Source organism: Rattus norvegicus, chromosome 12, assembly GCF_021556685.1.
Source record: "Rattus norvegicus strain SHRSP/BbbUtx chromosome 12, alternate assembly SHRSP_T2T, whole genome shotgun sequence".
Classification (NCBI taxonomy): domain Eukaryota; kingdom Metazoa; phylum Chordata; class Mammalia; order Rodentia; family Muridae; genus Rattus; species Rattus norvegicus.
In genome coordinates, this window is record NC_141545.1 from 37,217,688 (window position 1) to 37,238,400 (window position 20,713).

Here is a 20,713-nt window from a genome sequence, read left to right on the forward strand (position 1 = left end):
GCTTGGTGTCAAATGACTATTCAGGGGACAACATTATCTCTCGGTGTTGAAAATGCATGATTCCACCATCTGAAATCACCACATTCTTTTAAGCCTGCAGAGTCTTCCACACGGAAGTTGTTTCTTCAGGGAATTTCATTTCACTGATAACTGAGGCAGAGAGAGCCAAACTCAGGGGTGTTCCAGTTGATGGACCCTCCTGGCCAGATGTCTAAACATCAAGACCAAGATCCTAAAATACCTGCCTCTAGAAGTCACCGATAACACAGATACCCATGTACCTGGAGGCTATGGGCCAATCATCAAGAGCTCGAGGAGGCTCCATAGGTACACTCACGTACTAAGACTGTTTAGTTAAGTCAGCTCAGAGGTTAAAGGGAAGGACCACAAGACACCCTCCACCCACGGACTCCCTTCCAGCCACTGTTGACTGACAACTTCTCACCTCTCAGGGCATCTCCTTCTAGACACCGTTCTCTGACCTCACTCAGCCTGGAAATCTTTCCGCAGAGGTGTGTGGTGACTGCAGCTTGCCATGCACCCTCATTTCTATGTCATCCTTAAGAAATCTCTCCCCAGAACCCCATAGGAAACACTGATGTGCTTCCTACCAAAGCACATCCAAAGACCGTTCTTCCCTCTCTTTTTCTTTCTGGCCAAATGACGCCAAGAAAGTTTCACTTATAACAAGACTTAGTTCTGACAGAAGGTTACGTGGCTGTCAACTGCTACTTGGTGCCAGGATGCTGAAGAGCAAGCCTGCAGAACATTCTCCCTCCAAGGCATGAACCATGAGCTGGTAGGACAAACACACTCCTCCTTCAGCCATCCTCAATAGCAAAAGACTGGACACCCACAGAGCACATGGACTGCATGCTCCCCCTAACCACTCAAGAGAGGGAAATAAATCTCCATGTCTTCAGTTTTCTTCAGCCACTCCCTCCCTGAAGCCTAGTGCCTGAACCACCCTAACTCAGTAACATTAAGATGACATTTGTCACACAGGTTGTCATGGCAACGAGTGCCACCACGTGTGCTCTGTTTCTGCTCTCCCCTTTATTGTTAACCAGTCAAAGGAGAGGGCAGGTGAACATCTCTGCAGAATTTTAAGTATGAATCTCAAGGCCTGCGTCCAAAACACAAGTAAGAAGTATTCTCACCAACCGATTGAGCTTAATTATAGCTGAGCTCTATGTAGATTCAAAATGTAGTGTTAGAGACAAGGCTGGGATCTCTGGAGTACTTTCCTTATTAGTAGGTGTTTGTAGGTCATTCCAGTCCTGATATCATCCTATCCAGCACTACCCTGCCTTTCCCTCCAACAGTGTCCCAACTTTCTTTGAACAATGCCACAGTAGCCATTGGTTTGTGAAATAATCAACAGAATGTTTCTTATTGGTTTAAGATGATCAACATATTTACATAACTTCTGACTTAACCTGGGACCTGATACCAAGCAAGGGATGCATACATGTTCAGAAAAGAATGCTAGGGCCAATTTAAGGCTGATATTCTTAGAAGATCTGCAGGCAAGGTAGATCTCCAAGTGTTGCCTAGGAGCTTGGATTTTGTGAGTGTTCTTAGTATAACTTGAAGGATAGTATTCACCGTGCCCAAGTTTTTCTTAAGAAGAGTGTAATCAATGCCACACATCACCTTTGCTCCTAAGCAGTTAGGACATTGGGGGCACAAAGGGCAGAAGGTATCTTTGGAATTAGATCTCAGGAGAGAGCTTGGCCCATTCTGCTGGGGAAAGTAATGAAGGACTCATCTCTTCCTTCAGTTGGTCTTGTCATTTGACAAATGTTCATTGGCTTGGATCCATATTCCAAACATTAGAACTATCACCAGACACTGTCAGTTGAGACACCAGTCTGTCCAGTGTAGACAGAAATGTGCTATTGTGCTCTGAGGCAAAAGCATCAGGAGTGGACAGAGGAGCCTAGAGCCTAGAGTCTGTTTTTGGCAAGGCAAACGTCTAGGCAGGTAACTCTCTGAATACAGAGGAATGAATCTGGAGAAGCTGACTTTCAATCTTTGTGGTCCAAGATGAAGACAGATGAATTATTAAGCTGGAGAGTCCAAGAAACTGAATCCAGCTGTTATAGCTGGAACAGTGTGGAAAGAGAAATGACTTTTTTTTTCAAGCTTCTCTGTATGATTCACTAGACTACACATCAACCATTTAGCTCGCTACTGTCTTTATCATACAAGAATGAGCACTCCTGTATCAATCAAGGCTTAATCAAAGTGGCAACAGCTCTGTTTGTATGATGTCATACGATATATATTTAGGATGAGTTCTTTGACAGGAGCAGGAGAGAGGAAGCAGACGATTAAGGAAAGAAAGGGAGGGACAGAAAATTATAATCAGCCTACCGGCAATGCTGGCATAAGCTAAGAGGGTTCTCACAGGGGAGCCTGGGACTAGGGATGTCCAGCCACTTAGTGGATGGTGTGATGAAAATGTATTGTAAATGATCTTGTCTCTACGAGTCTGTGGGAAGCTGTGTGGGTCTGGGGTCTTGAATAGCCAGGGTTTCTGAATGAAAGCAAGAAGTCTAAACTAAAGCAGAAAAAAATGTCTGAAAGTCTGTGAACCAGTGAAACCTTGGAGCCCTAGGCAGCACCCATACCCACAGGGATGGGCAGTGAGGAGCCACTAGAATTTAATTGCCTCTTACCAGATCATGTGATTTTGTCGGCTAATCCCTAGCTGGATGCAGCCTTATAGCTGTGCTTTCCCCACCATGATGGACTCTCCCCCTCTATAACTGTAAGCCAAAATAAATCCTAACTTGTTTTTTGGTTGGAGTAACCAAGCATAACAAGATAGCAACAGAAAAGTAATTAATACAATGAGATCGGGAGATGCAAACCTTCCCATCCAGTTCAGACTATATAGTGTGACCCTCCCAGCACTCCTGACTGTGGAGCCCACTCAAAGTATCCCGGGATGATGGGACCTTTCTTTTAACACAAGAAGATGAAGTGCAATGACTTAACCTCTGTCATAGTGGGATGGCAACTGGGCACACAGCTGGGTTTGTTTTTGTTTGTTTGTTTGTTTGTTTCAGAACTTTTGGAATAGTTTCCAAAGGTAAGAAAGACTCAATGGAAGCCTAATTAGATTCAACATAATTGTCCAGTTCCAAATGCAATGCATTACTATTTTTAAGAAACAATGAAATATGAGTGAGGTGTGAGAGATGGGCCCTTTGTTAAGAAGGCTTATTGTCCTTGCAAAGAACCCTCATTTAGGTCATTCACAGCATCCATGTTTTGTGGTTTATAGTTACCTGGAACTCCCGTTCCCGAGGGTCCAACTGTCTCTCCTGGCCTCTTCAGGAACATGCACAGCTACAGCACACACACAAATAAAAATAAAATATTTTAAGACTCTCCTCTCAGAGGCTGGAGATTTGGTTCAGCAGTGAAGAGCACTTGCTGCTCCTTCAAAGAACTTGGGCTCAGTTCACAACACCAACATCAAGAGGCATACAATCATCTATAACTCCAGTTTCATAGCATCTGACGCCCCCTTCTGGCATCCACAGGAAATGCACTCATGTGCGCCTACCCACACAGAGACACACGCAAATAGATATAATTTAAAATAACCCTTTAGAATGAGAACGAGCTTTACTCAGATGCTACAAGTCATGCTGAGAACAAGATTTGCTTCAAACTTCACTCCGTTATCATGCCTAACATCAGGCTTGTAAATTCCTCCTGATATTTGAAAGTTAAATAAAACATTTGATCTGCAAAAGCTTTCATGTTCACCTGTGCTGATTCTGTCTCACTCTTTCCAGTTCTTGTAAGAACAAATCTTACGTACAGTGCATCAGAGCCTAAAAAAAAATTCTTATTTAATATTGGATATTTGTAGAAGGACCCGACTGATTTTTAGAGTGGATTCATTGAAAGTGATATTAAAGAGAATTTTTAAAGAGAAAAATATATTATTCTACCTATGAAAGTACATCACAATCTGTATTAGAATGTAGCAGAAATATAAAATTATAGCCTATTAGCTCTAAAAAGCATATAAAATGCCATAACTAAAAGAGATTTATTAGCCTAAGTGGATATTGGCATAAAACAGAGAAAGAAACGCCATGAAAAATACTAGTAAATGGATTCTTACCCTTTATTTGTGGTACTATAAAAACACACGACAGCACGCAGCCCAGAAAAAATATTGGGTGGCTAAAAAGCAAGACCAAGAACAAAATGGAAGGAAATCAGAACAAATGGCTTTCCCTGCCTGCAGAGGAAGGCGAACAGTGGGTGAACAGGCTGACGCTCTCACAGGGTGCTGCAGCTGATGCTGATACGATGATGCTTCTTTATGAATGGGAACGGACACTACCGCACGTGATGCAGTTGAAGATACCCCAAGGGCAATGTCATACCTTCAGGGGAGGCCAGGATTTTCTTTGCTTTCAGGGGTACCAACATAATTGTGGGGCAATAAAAATAATTCCAAAAGACTCCCCATGGTCCTGTCTCTAGGTTTGGGTTTTCAGAAGTCCACAACTGTCAAGTAATATCCTTGTCCCTTGACTCTATGACTCAATTGTCATAGAGTCCTCCAAGACTATTCCCTGTGTTTCCTCTGAGGCCAAGATTGTATTCAGAGAACTAGGGAAGGTGTATGATGTCCAAGTGCAGACATCTCGGTGTTTGAATTCTCGAAGCCTCAGGCTTCCTGCTCCAGTGTGCATCTGTTGGGACATCATTCTTCCCTCATCCCACCCTTCATCCCGGCACATAACAGTCTCACCACCCCTCCAAGCCAGAGCTGAAATGGATATGGGCACTATCATTTTTTGGCAAACCAGAAGGACCAAGAGAGGCCTCGGATCCCCCCGACCCAGAAGATCCATGTGAAACACATTGCTGCTCGGACAGTTTTTCCCATGGTCTTATACAGCTGGGGAATAATGGCGTCAGTCAGGTCTTGGGACTTGAGGGGGACTCCATGACAATCATAAAGGACACAGATGTTGTGTGACAGTTCTGGACTCCTGAAAGCCCAGCCCTGGAGCCAGGACCATTTGGAATTACTTTTAATGCCCCGCCAAGTTTGTTCGTACACCCAAAGAGCTTTAGAGCCAAAGGTGGTGACTTGAGAACCCATTTCTCATCTGTTCCCCTTTGAATTGTGACTCAGTTGGTGTGGGACAGATTTTTTTTTATTTAGTTAAAACATTCTAATTATAAAAACAGACATAGGGCTGGAGAGATGGCTCAGTGGTTAAGAACACTGACTGCTCTTCCAGAGGTCCTGAATTCAATTCCCAGCAACCACATGGTGGCTCACAACCATCTGTAAAGAGATCCAATGCCCTCTTCTGGTGTGTCTGAAGACACCTACAGTGTATTCATATAAATAAAATAAATCTTAAAAAAAATTAAAACAGACATATTCACTGTACGAAGCAAACTTTAAAAAGAATCACTTGAAATTTACTACTTATTGAGGGAAGTCTTTGGTTTTGTTTATTGTACTGCATTCTTTCAACACACACTCAAGTGTGTGTTGTGTGCATGCCCTACCCCCCCCACCCCCCACCCCACCCCCACACATATACATTTACAACCTCCAGGCTCAACCTATACTTGTTTAGGTTTAACTCTCTCAACTTGGCACAACCTCAGGCTGAGTCAGCTTTCACCGACCGTCTTCCCACAATCCCTTCCTGAACACCCATCTGGCTGTTCCCAACCTGAAGTGACTGAGATCCTGGAGCAGGAAGCTTAAGCTCTGAAGGCTTGTGTAGTCAACATAAGGTTGCTGGACCTGAGCGAGTGGGTGACCGGTGACAAAGACAGTGATATCCTGTCCTTTGCTGAGCCTTGATGCTGGGCCCTTGATATTCCCTTGTTTTCCCTTTGTTTAGAAGAGGAAGTGGCCTCACTGCTTCAATCAAGTAAACACCCAGTACCATGTTTATGTGTTAACAGTGACTTGACACTTGCATAAAGATTGCTTTGAAGCGCTTTGAGGAAAGCACGAACAATTACCCAGCCATTATTGAAGTTGTTATTGAGTTTCCTGCCCTTTGTTAACCATGAACTAATTATTTCTGGTTTTATTATATCAAAGTTATAGGGACGCGTACATTAATGACTCAAGCACTTGGGAGCTCACACTCTCCCTGTCAAAACTACTGAAATAACATGTCAAGGCTGTCGGTGGCATTTGTTTCAAATGTGTGTTACATAAGAAATGTGAGGCGACTGGAAAAAGAGATAATAGACAAAGCAGAGGCAGAAGGAAATGATTTTCATAAGGGTGGGAGGAATCAATATAATCTACAGTCTATGTAGAGTATCCAGCATAAGACATCTAACTTATATCCCAGACATGATGCATAGTTATCCAATATAGATAAAAATATGAAAGATAACAGCAAAGGGAGATGGCACTCATTATATGGTTGCCATCAATATATGTTTTTATTAGAGAGAGAGAGGATGTGCCCAGATGTAGATGGTCCCCTAGTCAATACTGAAGGAATAGTGTGCTAATTGGTTCTAATAGTCCACTTGACATAATCTAAAAACACTTGGAAAGAGAGGCTCGATTGAAGATTACCTTTAGAAGGTGCTACCTGCACCCACAAGTATGTATGTGGGGATTGTCTTCATTGCTAGTTGATGTAGGAAGAGTCAGCTTACTGTAGGCAACGTCACTCCCTAGGCTGGGCCCTGAACTGAGGAAGACTGAAGCAAGCTACTGAACGTGAGCAAACAGGAAGCATGGGCGTGCTCCCTTCTCTTTGTTCTTAACTGTGAATATGTCGTAACTAGCCGCTTGAGTTCCCGCCTCCACTTCCCCAAAATGATGGGCTCTAACACGGAACTGAAGCCAAGTAAACTTCTCCCCTTGTGTTGCTTTTTGTCACAGTATTTCTACGGCCACCAGAAATGTGACTCTATCTTTAGGATAACGGCTCTTGATGAGGAGGGGAATGGTCAGGAAAGGAAGTGGGCATGCATTTGTTACTTAACTCGCTGGTACTGCTGTGAAGGAGGCAGGCATCACTGGAGCTCTTGCTTCAGATGAACATTTATGATGTGCAGAGGTGTTCCGTTATCTCTCACAGATGCTAAGCATACAGGTCCTCCTATCCCGGGGAGGTCCTGCAGTGTTACCTCTCGTGACAGAACGCTGAGCTCCGATACTGGCTTCATGACTGTTGTTGTGCTCAAATAACTTCTTAGGGAAGCAAGGGTTTGTTTTGCCCACACCACAGTCACAATGTCAAGGTGTCAGAGCAGCAGCGACCTGAGGCAGCTCATCAAATCCGCAAGCAAGAGCTGCTGTAGAAATTTCCAATCCACAATCCACGTTCTGGGTTTCTACCCTGTCTGCCTTTGATCGTCTAGTTCCATTATAAAAGACACACAAATTTAATTATTTACAAATAGCCTTACACAACACAAGAGCTGGGCAGATAGCTACCCACTTGTGCTATTAGAATCTATTTTCCTATCAACAACCCTGACTTATTGAGTTATTGCTTACTATGCATCATCTGGGCTGCTCTTAACCCCAATTGGCCAGTCCTCAGAGCCATGTCTTTTTATGAACTCATCTAACTCATGGTAGCTTCTCCTTTCTCCTCCTTTCCTTCTTCCCCTCTTGGTTCTCTATTGATCCCCCAGACCTAGGAACCCTAAAATTCACCTATGTCACTTCTGCCCGGCTATTGGCTGTTGGCATTGTTATTCACCAATCAAAAATAACTTTGGGGCAATGTCTCACAGTTCATTTGGGTCTATGTGCAGTCTCTAAGGCAACGAGGATTTGGCAACCATACATAGCATTACAATACCTAACAGAAGATCCAACCTCAACAAAGAGCAGAGAGAAATGAATGTTCCTGTGCTTAGTGCTTAGCAAGCAGTCTACTCTTACACAGTCCAGAAGCCAGAAGGGAATCATGCCACCCATAGTGAACTGGATCTCCCCATGTCAATTAAGGCAATCATGGCAATTCCCCAGAGACATACTCACAAGTCAGCCTGATCTAGACAGTCCCTCATTGAGACTCCTTTCCCAGCAAAACCTTAGGCGGTGCTTTTAACAGTTAAAAAGTATCCATTGCACAGTCCTCCCTCTGTAGGGATAAGTGGACTGGGACCCCATAGGCTTCTTCTCTCCAACTGTAACAATGCTGCCTGACATTCCCGTCAATCACCCTTCTCTTCCTAGGTCTATACCCATGCCTTTGAGACTTGCCATCTTTTCAAGAATGTTGCACCAATATTCTTCTGTGCATCACACCAATTTGACTTAAAGCATTTTTGATACAATGTTGATGAGTTCTTTGAAACTCAGGATAGTATCTGATCTGTTTAGTATCCCAATGCCCCAGCCAAGTACAACCTCCCACATGTGTGAATGCAGTATGGGCAGTGGATCATAAAGGGAAACTAAAAACTTAGGAAAAGACAGTGGTTCACCCTTTTATTTGTAAAAAATAAATAAATAAATACACTTGGGTAACACTAGTGGGGTCTAGTTGTGTGCTTAAATGTCCTTATCTACAATTTCAGGATATTAATATTAACCTGGAGGGTATATGAGGCTTAAAAGAGGAAGGATAGAGGTCACCTGTGGTGCAGGGTGTGAAACAGCTTTCAGCTCAGCCAGTGAGATGTCACAACCCTACGCTATATTCCTCTTATCTGTAAACTGAAGATAACGGTCCATCATCTGGATTTGGTAGTGATGAGAATTAAATGCTGGACGCTGAATAACATCCAAGGGTTGACCGAAAACACCCGACTCTGTTATCATTGTCAAACAAACTTCCTTTGCATTAATCAAGCAGGATTCGCTCAACTGTAAGTGGCGGGACACTTGTCGTGTTTTTTCTTTTGCACAGAGACTGGTGTGGGGTTTCAGGTGGGGTAGGATCCAGAAGCTGAAGCACTCCTGAGAAATCCTGTTCTCCCCACACCCTTGTTTCTCTGTGAGCTGCTAGTCTCTCTACATCATTGCCCCTCACTGCAGAAGCCTTTCTACAAAGGACACGGAAGTTCCAGTCATGTGAAAAAGAGAGTAGCCCATCTTCATCTTCATCCCAACATTTATAACCCAAGTCATGGAGGTGTCCATTTACTCTGGCTTGCTCAGTTTCCATAGCTGGCTTATGGAAGTTTAGCTCTACTTCCCATGGGGATGGAGGCTCTCTGGTTAGCTGTACTGGATTATTGGATTAGGCTGTGGACAACTTGCAGGGCTGAGCAATGCTACTGTATTAGGTTGCTACTTCTCTAACTAAAGGCTAGAATGAGTTGTCTTGACAGATGTGTCTTCTTTTCCTGAAGCCAGAAAGGAAGGAAGGAAAGATAAGAAAGGAGGAAGGAGAGAAATGAATGAGTGGATAAAGAGAATTTGTCAAAGTCCATGAGAACATGGGCTTAGGTAAGACTTCCCATATGATGTTCGGAGCCTCTGGTGCACTCTTGTGAATAAGAGGTAATCGTCTGTACCTCTAAGGCACTGAGGAATGGTACAGTCTTTGTTCTGTGCTTCACGTGATAGCTGGCCGTATTAGCTAATAAAGAAAGACGGTGCTTACACACTCACAAGGAAGGAAAGCATAAATGGTGGCTGAGGCTGGACTTGGAGAGGGTCAAGCTGATAACACCACCAAAAGCTGATAACCTGACTCCCTCACATCTTTCCATTCATCAAACAGGCTTGGGGGTGTAGTGGAGTAGAACCCCGATGATTCCAGTGGTCCATAGAGGGGCATGGTCAAGAAAGTCCAATTCTTGACCCAATCAGGAAGTTTAAGTAACTCAGAGCCTCTGGGGACCTAGCATTGCCTGACCCTGCAAGAGGGTAAATGAGGGAAGCGGCAGGAAGCTCCCAAGAGATGATCATGTGGGGAATTTTACACCTGCTACCCAATTCCAGTCTGCTCCATTCTCACAAAGTACAGCTCCCCAGCTCTGCTGCTACAAAGGGTTTAGCTGTCAGGACAGGCAGCTGAGAGGCCACAGTGAGAATGTGGCATATTATTCTCCTTGGAGAGCAGAATCTCTTCAGACTACATCCTTGCCCTAGAGATCAGCCATGGGGTTTTGCAAAGCTTATTCACAGGCTGGGGGCAACAGCCTTGCAGTCCTCTTGGTAGCAATTAAATGACTTCATTCAAACAACAAACACGAATATCGAGCTGGATTCATTATTTGCTACCTTTGGACCTTACAAAAACAGAGAGAAGTGATAGAGAAGAAAGAGAAACTGGGCATTAAACAAATGCAGCAATTCAAATGTATGTTTCAAATATGATGATAGAAATTGAAGAGGTCATTAACCAGGAAAAAATGGAAGTGTCCTTCCCCTCTGAGGGAGCCCTTCGGAGTCCCCTCCCATTCTTTAAGGTGGATGGATGGCATCCACAAATGCTACAGTGTGACAGCTTTCCAGAGAGCACACATTGGGTTAGGAGAAACGATTCAGGTGTAGGGAGGGTGAGACTCTGAGCCAGCCTAGAGTCCAAGATGGCCTCTCCACCCTTGAAGCGGAATACAGCCCACCTCCCTTTTAGCCAGATGCTCGAAAAGACATCAACAAATCGACTCTGATAAACAGAGTCTGTCAGGACCTCTGACTGTCACCTCCTGGATGCTGGCCCCTTTCTTCCCCTTCTCCCATTCAGTGTGTGGCTTAAGGAGGATTTGTTTATTTTCGTTGATGCCTCTCTTCTCTCATGTGCTGTAAGTAACATGACTGACTAGCCCAGGCTTCATTTCAGACTCCTCATGAGCATTTCAACACATTGCTGATCAGAGGGAGGAGAGATGGCTATTCAGGTACAAGGTACTGTGCCAGCGTATTCATTGAGGGTTTGGGGTCTCCTGAGAAAGGTAAAGAGCAAGGAGAATTCAGTATAAACGGAAGGTTAAAAGGTGCTGAGTCTGGCACCCGTGAGGGAGGCAGCAACAAATATGGATGGACCAGTGTCTCTCCTCCAAGTGCCAGAAGACACCCAGAAGAGGAGACCCCCAAAGGCTGTCTTCTGGGCATGATGTGGTGTTACGATTACGAATACATGGCAGCCGTGACTTCTAGCACAAGTGTGTTTGTACACCTTCATGCACACACATATTCACACTAAAAAACAATAATCTTGTATTAAAAAAATGAAAATAGTGAAAATGCCTAAGACAGAAACCACCAAGGTGCACTGTAGTGCAATCTTCAAGAATGTACTGTAACGTGTGTATAAAATAATAAAGAGTCAACATCATTGTCCATTGTTAGCAATATTTAATACAATTCAAATGTTTTTAGCACACATAATGTATTTAGCATGCATACCTCTGTGACCCAAAGCGTCTATACCAGCTATGGAAGGCTCCTAGCTGGGACCTCATATGGGAATCTCTACCAGGAAGGCGCCCAGAGTCTTTATATTTAATCATCGATTTGTAACAGCATCTTGATCAGGCCAGCCTGTAAAACTTTATTTGGCTAACATGAGTGGGATATGTTAGGTAAGAGCCCTGCCAAATTAATTTCCCAAGGCTTCGCTGGAGATAAAACTTAATCAGCCATCTCCTCGGTGAGAATGAATCTTTCATCAAAAATAATCTTCTTTGCTCTTTCTGCTTCTACTTAATTCTCCTGTAAAATTATAAACAAACAAAAATAAATAGGTAAGAGGCAGAACTATGTGTCACTTTACCCTCAAGTGGGGCTGCAGGTAGGTTCAAAGACACGGGAGAGAAAATGAGACTCTCGCCATAATCCCTGGAGCAGGCACGACTGGTTTGGGCCTGTTTGTTTCAATGGATGCATGTGTAAAACATGTCATCCAATCTAATCAACTGGAGTAGCATCTTTCCTTACTAATTGGAAGAGTGGCTGGCCATGAGTGTCTGGGTTCATGCGGAGATAAAACAGAATTTTGTAGATCTTCCAAGAGCACAGTAGGTTCCTTTATTTTGCCTTCTGTGGTAAGGGTGACTTCAAGACATGAAAAGATGAGTCACTTAGGGCTCAGTAGTTAAGAGCACTCACTGTTGCTTTTAGAGAGGACCGGGGTTTAGTTCCCAGGCAGTTCAAACTCCTGTAAATTCCAGCTTCACGGGCTCTGTCTCCCCCTCCTGGCCTCTGCAGGCACTGCACTTAAACACACACCCATACAGACCCACATCCGTGCATATGGTTAAAAATAAACGGGGTTGGGGATTTAGCTCAGTGGTAGAGCGCTTGCCTAGCAAGCGCAAGGCCCTGGGTTTGGTCCCCAGCTCCGAAAAAAAGAAAAAAGAAAAAAAAATAAAGTAAACCTCTGACTCATGCTTCTCCTCCCTCTGTCCCCCGAGTGCTGCAACTCTATCATAGTTTCCTGTATCCATGGGCACTTCAAGAAAGCACGGCCTCTGTGTGAGCTGCTTCTATATTTCTACTTGACGGTTTTCGTCCACTACCATTCTGCAGTGACTTGGAAAAATCAAGTGGGTGGATGGAGATGTAACTCTGTCTCAGAGCATGCTTACCCGAGTTCCTAAAACCAACACAAAATGGTCTGCGCGCGTTTCAGTTCTGCTTCTCCGATAAAGGACCCTGACCTAAAGAAGTTTAGGGGAGAAAAGGTTCATTTTACCTTATGATTCCAGGTTACAGGCCATCGGTGTGGGGAAGTTACAGGGGCAGGAACTTGAAGCAGCTGGAGCATCAATCACACCCGTGGTCCAGGGACAGAGAAATGCCTGCCTGCCCGCCCGCCTGGTGATCAGCTATCTCTCCATTCTTAGAGTTCAGAACTCAACCCCGACAATGGTGCTGCCCACTTTCCGGCTGAATCTTCCTACATCAATGAAGTCATTCAAGGCAACCCATGCCCCATGGCATGCCACAGGCCAATATGATTTAGACAACTCCCGGTGAAGACTCTCCTCACAGGTGATTCCAGATTGTGTCTCTCTGTTACACCAGGCCTCACTGTGTGCAGCTTGCCCATACTTCCCCAAGGACACTATCTGTATTTGATATGACCCTTGGGAGCCTATCTGTTAGGAACTAAAGGAAAAGAAACCCTGGCCAGCAATCAAATGCTAGAGTTCCGTCCATGCCAGCCATGGGCTTCAACTTTCTGAAACCATCCTTTGACAATGAAGAGACAAAAACACCATTAGGACCTAGGATCGCAATAGGGTTTAGCCCAGCCTTAACTGGATAAGTAATGGCCACACCCATACAAAATATCCACCATGTCCCAACAAAGAACATTCAGAGCAAAGTTTGCAGCACCGAGTTTCTGCTTCTAGAGAAGATGGTGGCCTATGGAGAACCTCTGGGCTCAAGGATAATCTATTCTCCTGGGATACTTGTGATGAACTAGTAACTCCAGTGATGTTTCTTGTTTAGAATTCATTTGTGATTTTTTTTGTTTTGTTTTACCACTGAAAACACACAATCAATCAAACGCAAGCAACCACAGGAGCTCAAACGATTTGCTTGCTCTATAGCAAAAGTTTGGAGGAAGCACTTCAGGACCCTTAACTTTTCCCGCTGGTTCACTCAAAGGTGCCTTTGCTTATGAGTTTTGGTACAGCCTGCCCTGGGCTTAGGTAGCTATAGTCAGTGCTTAATGGCCATACTAAGGGAGCATTTGCTTGACTCCCTCAGTGTTTGGATGGTAAATGGTTTGAGTACTGCCTCCTTTGTCATGTGTTAGAATGAATGAACCTGAGGGACAGGCCCATCACCCTCTTGAGGGATTCACTGTCAGGTGCAGGAGGTGGGTCTTCACTCTTCTCAACACCAACCCTTTCACTGCATGTGAGGCAACTGAGTAGACGTCCATGGCTGCGTTTCAACAAGATCCGAGGGCCCATTTGATTTTTAACATGTGTTTAACTTTTTAAAACATCTCTCTACCAATATATCCCCAATCTACCATCTGTCTATCTAGTTATCATCTATTCATTACTTACCCACCTACCGTCCATCTATCATTTATCTTCCTCTCATCTACCATCATCTGTTTTGTATCATCTGCCTGTCTGTCTGTCTGTTCTGTATCTATAATCCATCTCTATCCATTATCACCTGCAAATCTGTCTTCTAGTTGTATTTCTCCAGGGAGCCCTGTGTGCTCTTTCTAGCAGAGTGAGACCTGTGGCAACATGTGCAACACCCCCCCCCCTTCCTAGGTACCAGTGGAAGTAATTCTAGCAACAGCCACTGACTTCTACCAATTATCTGTCCTCTAAGGCATAGCACCCCGCCCCTCAGTAGTCTCGCAGGATCTCTATGGGGTCAATTCTTCAGCACCACTGGAGACATTTTCTTCATCCAATTCTCTCTAATTCTTTCTGAATAGTCCTTTTAGATGATATGAATTAACCTGGTATTAGTGAATCATCTCTCTCTCTCTCTCTCTCTCTCTCTCTCTCTCTCTCTCTCTCTTCCTCTCTCTCTCTCTCTCTCTCTCTGTGTGTGAGTGTGTGTGTGTGAGTGTGTGTGTGTGTGTGTGTGTGTGTGTGTGTGTGTGTGTGTGTGAAATACACACAGTCACAGTCTGTATTTGCATCACAAAAGCTTCCTGGATAAAATACTGTCTTAGTTAGGGTTTTACTGTTGTGAACAGCCACCAGGAGTAAGGCAACTCTTATAAAGAACAGAATTTAATTGGAGCTGGCTTAAGGTTCAGAGGTTCAGCCCATTATCATCAAGGTAGGAAGCATGGCAGCACTCAGGCAGGCGTGGCACTGGTGGAGCTGAGAACTCTACATCATCAACCAAAGGAAACCAGGAGCAGACTGTGCTCCAGGTGGCTAGAAGGAAGGTCTCAAAGCCCACCCCCACAGTGACACACTTCCTCCATCAAGGCCACACCTCCTGATAGTGCCACCCCTAGGCCAAACCACCACAAATACTGAAATACTTACAAGAATTGAAAATGCCTGATTATTTTCCAATCTGGCTTGCCTATTTTCCCTGAAGTCATGCCAAGATAAATATCAGAGGGTCCGAGCCTTGACCCTACTTGTTGATTACTGCGTCGACAGTACCTGTTACTAGGCATTCAAATTGTCACTACTGTCCTTGACAAGAAAATGCAATCCAATCACTGATATTGGAGAGATGGAAAGAGAGTTGAGACGTCACGCAGTGGAGCAGAGGGAGGTAGGGTGAAACAGGGTGAGATGGGGTGGGAACGGGATTAGATGGGTTGGGATGAGGGCTGGAATACGTAGGCTGTTAGAGGAGGGATTATGTGGAGAGACGGATGAGATTGAGTGGAAGAAGGAATAAACTATGTAGATGTGCTGGTATGAAATGACTGACGTGTGACTCAAGAGCTGGGATAGAATTGGGTGAGCTGGGAGGGGTTAGATAGGATGAGAGGGGATGAGATCATGTGGGACCATGAAAGGCAGCCTGGTTCCTGGTTGAGCTAAGGCTAGAAACCCCGGAGACCTTGGAGGGACTGTAGGCACTTTGCCTGATTCCCAGGCACCAGGGCCCTGTCACTAGCCGCAGCCCTCCATAGATTTGTGGCCATCAGTCATGTAAGGCCAACGCCCCAAGCTCCTCCACAGGGAGAGGACATGATATGGTCACATGGGCTCAAGACAGATCTCCATTTTAATGAGGTACCTGAAGGCCTGGAGGCTTAGCCAATAAGCTTTCCTTCCCAGTCACTCCTCCCTGCAAAAGGTATTTAATCTCAGGTCTACCCTGAGAAGTAAGGTATGGTTTTACTCATCCACTTTCCGCCATGACAATAAATGCCTTAAACTCGTGAACTGCCACCTTTCATCAGGATCCACTGTGGGGAGCCTTTGTCTACAGATGGCCATCTAAACTCCCATAGAAGGCTTAGCCACCAAGCCGCCAAGCCCAAGACTGCCATCTGCTGAGCCAAGAACTCTCTCCGAAGGACCAGCAAGAGTTCCCCTCTTTTCCTTCTTGGCCACAGGCTAGATCCAGCAGGCAGGCTCCCACTCTGTTCTCAGCTCTTCCACATCATCCAGTGGCACCTGAATGCCTGAAGGACCGAGAACCAGACGCTCCCAGCCTCGCAACAGGCCCAGGGACCCCTGAGGCAGCTCTGGCTGTTCGCACCTCATACTGTGCTTTCCCATCCCCAGAGTGGTGTCCTGGGGCTTCCCTACAGACCAACACCTGCCCATAGACAGCATGGGGTAAGCTCAGTCAAAACTCCCACACCCTGCCTACCCAAGCAGCCAAGGAGCAGACACAGGACCCACATAACCCTACAAGATGGGATGTGTGGCATGGGGTTTGGTAATGAGGAGCGCCATAGATTGGAACGCAATAATAGTCAATCTCCTGATGCTTTTGGTCTACCATGACCATGACATGAATGACTTCAATGAGTCTCACTTCCTCGAGCTTTCTCCTCACAATAAATCTTTATACTTGCATTCAACCAACCCAGAAACACATCTGCTTTTTACATAAACTTTCAGTTGTGCTCTACGAACTCCTACTTTATAACACTGACCATGGCTTCTCCTGTAATACCATCAGGAGTTGAGGAGTTGTATGCATAATACATGGTTGTTTGTTGCATGTTCCCTTGAGACAGAAAATGTTTGCCAACTCTACCTACAGAAGGGTTCTCCCTTTCTTATCCATGAGGATCTGACGCTCATCCTCCAGTGGCTACCTTCGCTGAGGCCCATAACTTCTGTTCACCTTGGTTACCAGGTACAATTTTCTGAGCAGTGAGCACGGAATCACCCAGCAAACTCTCACTAATTTCTTTTTATTTAAAATAATTTGGATCTCATTTCATTCATTCTGTCTGTGTGCACAAGCTTGTATCACAGGCGCCACCAAGTGCATGTTGGAGCTTGAAGGTAACTTGTGGGAGTTAGCTTTCTCCTTCAGTAATATGGACCCTGAGGGTCAAACACGGGATATTAGGCCTGTAAGCAGGCACTAACCCTGGGTGAGGCCTGTCTCCAGCCCAGTACCTTCCTTTCAATTCCTTCTTTGTATGTGTCCCACCCAAAGTCCTGGGTCATGTAGAACACCTAAAACCTGTCACAAGAACAGTAGAGCCCACCCCACCCCACCCCCACCCCCCAAATTAATTTCCCACCGTTTCAAGTGGATGCCCTCAGAGTTTTCAGATCTTCATTAACAGTTATAGTATCTTAAGAAAGGAAGTAAAATGAAGGACATCAAAAGACATCCTAACAAGATGGCAACCTTGATTTTGACCTTGATAAAACCCACAGGGTTCTCTGGAGATTTGTATTCTAATACTCAATACCAATGCTAAATAGACTTAATCTCTCTACTTCCCTCTCTCCCCTTCTCCATCCTCCCTCCCTCCTTCCTTTACTCCCTCCCTCTTTAGGTTCTCAGTAATCTTGAGCTGACTAGACTAAATATAAATGAGAGGTATCAATGAAGGGTTTATTTGGGCTGGAGAAAGGTTCAGTGGTTAAGGGTACTGGCTCTTCTTGCAGAGAACTCTGACTCAGTTCACACATCAGGCAGAGCTTGGGTAATCTTTTGGAAGAGTGGGGGATAGACCTGGAAGAGTCAATGTCACCACAAGAAGATCTAGAGTCAACTAACTGGACCTGTGAGGGCTCACAGAGACTGAACTACCAACCAAAGAGCAGGCAGGGACTGGACCTAGACCTCCCACATATTTGTAGCAGATATGCAGCTTAATCTTTATGGGGATCCCCTAACAATTGGAGCAGGGTCTGTCTCTGACTCTGGTGCCCGCCATTGAATCCTCCTCCCCTACCTGAACTGCCTAGTTGGGCCTCAATGGGAGAGGATGTGCTTAGTCCTGCTGGGACTAGATGTCCCACATTGGGGTGATACCCAAGGGAAAGGGGCTTCCTCTTCTCTGAGGAGAAAGGGAGGAGTAATGTGTAGAGGGACTTGTAAGGGTGGGACTGGGAGGAGAAGAGGGAGGGGTGGCTGAGGTTGGGATGTAATGGGAATAAAAATAAATAAATTATGGAAAAAAGAAAAAAAACTGCCACTAATCTAACTCCAGGGATTCATGGACCTCTTCTGTTCTCAGTGGGAACTGCAAATACATGTTGCCCATGCCTACATGCAGACAAAACACCTGTAAACATAAAATATCTTTTTATATTTTATGAGAGGAGCATTGAATGTGTTTTCAGTCTGAACACAGTTTTCACACGTACATCAGTTGGTATGGAGTCTTTAGGGTAGGGTTCTTTCTCTGTGCTACTGTAGAAAGAAACGAGGGAGAAGGATGTGGGAGGTGTAAAGATCAGGAGGTGAAGGGCGACGATCTGCAAGCCTTGAGGCCAACCGAATCAACCAACTGTGGATCAGCAGGTATTCCCATAGTACTAGCTGGGACCAAGATGTTTGCATAACAGCCCCCAATTTTCCAGCTCTTGTACTAGCCAGAATGCTAATGAGAAATCTAAGCCAAGGCCAATAGTCCTTTTCCCTCTGGTTCAAACCCATATTCCCAAGTCCTGTAAATGTGTTGTGCTTGGGCTTAGAGCAACATTATAGACACTAAAAATACAGAAATCTATCCCAAAATAGCAACCATTTTCTGGTCGGAGCTCTCCCTCCCAAATTGTTTTATAATCTCTCATTAAGGAGGAGTGAAACAACAACACACAATTAGTCGTAATTTTAATTATATACTGCCCTCCCAGAAGGAACTTAAATTACAATTAAAGTGCAGATAATCAGATAAAACCAGGAGTAGAGAGGGGAAAAAGACTTGAAGAAAAGTCCTCGGGCCAAATTAGGCTGCAGACAATTACAGACAAATTTGAAGTTTTAATACTTTAAGTTTGGTTCTGAAAGGTGTGTGTTTAAATCTAAACCATTGAGTCTCATTATTTGAAGAATCAATAAACATTATTAATGTGGGACTATTACAGCTATAAATCATATTTAAATAAAAGCATGCAAATAGTAGTTTTACACCAACAGAAAGTATATATAATCACAGAATTTATATGCAAGGGAGAGGCTTCCAAAGTTGCTATTGAAACTTTGCTGTCTTTACAAAAATTCATTAATTTTACATTTATTAAATAATCAAAATTATAAGACTGTAAAAAGAAATGTAAGTAGGCAAAGGACTCCAACATTTGCATATAGATAGAAAAGAACCCAGAACCAAATTACTAGTGAAAAAAATAATGATTTTCAATATTTTCACATAATTTTAAGTAAATTAGCATTTAGAAATGTCTTTGTCATGTTTTCCAGAAATGTAGATTGATTCTTCTTAACTTTTCTTCCAAACAATAAAAATAAAATACGGTTTATCAAAGAAATCACTGTGTGATATGATTGAGCCTCATGAGAACTTCGGGGATTTAATGAGTTTGGGGAAAATCAAGATCAAAATCTATAAAAATAACTTTTCCCTTCATTTCACTTATTATTTTTGACTCAAATGCTTTCACTTATTTTTTGAAAGATTTTTTTATTAAATTGTATTTATTTATTTTGTGTGTATGTGTGTGGAGATGTCAGAGGAGAATTCTTGAAAGGAAGTTCTGTCTTTCCGCCATGTTGGTTCTGGGGATTGAACTCAGGTTGTAATGATTGGCAGCAAATTCCTTTTCGTCTTGAGCCATCGCACCAGCCCTCAATTCAGTTTTTAAATCTCTACTGACATGTAAAGTTTCTAATATCCTACACATTCCATTCCCCTCCATGGAGTCTTAGTTCGGATATGTAACAAATGCATCTTGTGCTGAGTGGTTTATAACCAACAAAAGGTTGCTTCTCACAGTCCTCTAGAGGAAGAAGTCTGAGGTGGAGATTCTGTAAAGCAGATTCTGTGTCTGGTGAAGGCTATCATCTTCTTCATAATTGAAGTCTTCTCTGCATTCAAGCTCGGTGGAGAAGAAGTATTTTGGCCTCTTTAGCCCCTTATTAAGACACTAAGACTTGAATGAGACAGGGCCCATAAACATTCCATCATGGAAGGGAAAGGCAATGACTGTGTTGTGCCCTTCCCTGAGGAGCTATTGGAAGTTAATGGAGATAGAGGGGAGGACTGTCATTTTCTTCAGTGAGGTAACCATGGAACATTGCCAGTAACTCCAATACATGCTCAGGTAAGCAACACTAATTGAACTCAGTGGGTCACAAGAAAGAAAGAAAGAGAGAGAGAGAAAGAAAGAAAGGAAGAAAGAAAAAGAAAGAAAGAAGAAAACCAAACAAATAAACAAAAAACGTGTGAAAGAAGACATTAAAATAGAAACTTGTTGCAAAAGGAGGAGAGGAATGAGAAAATAACGGTAGGGGCGTATGAAAATGGCCAACATTCATCCTATACGTGTTTGAACTTACGAAAAAGTAACAAATTTTTTAGTTTGGGTCTGTCCATACAGTGAGAGAAATGCATATTTGGAAACAGGCAAAGCCATCAAAAATGAAATATTTGATTATCCGCAGCCATCTCCAAATCCCCCTCCAGCCTGTATTGACATCAGATGTCTGTGCGTGTTTGAAATAGAGCAAAGAGTGAATGAATGCCACCCTGGCCCCTTGAACTATCCATATTTGCTCTGAAGTGTGCAAGACCTTGAGTGTCCTGGCTCTGAAATACAGACCCTCTGACCCTTGCTTGGGAAATATTCTAATTTTAAACACACATCAGATATTAGTGGTGTGGCTTTTTTAAAAATTTTTTTGAGAATTTAATTCATGACT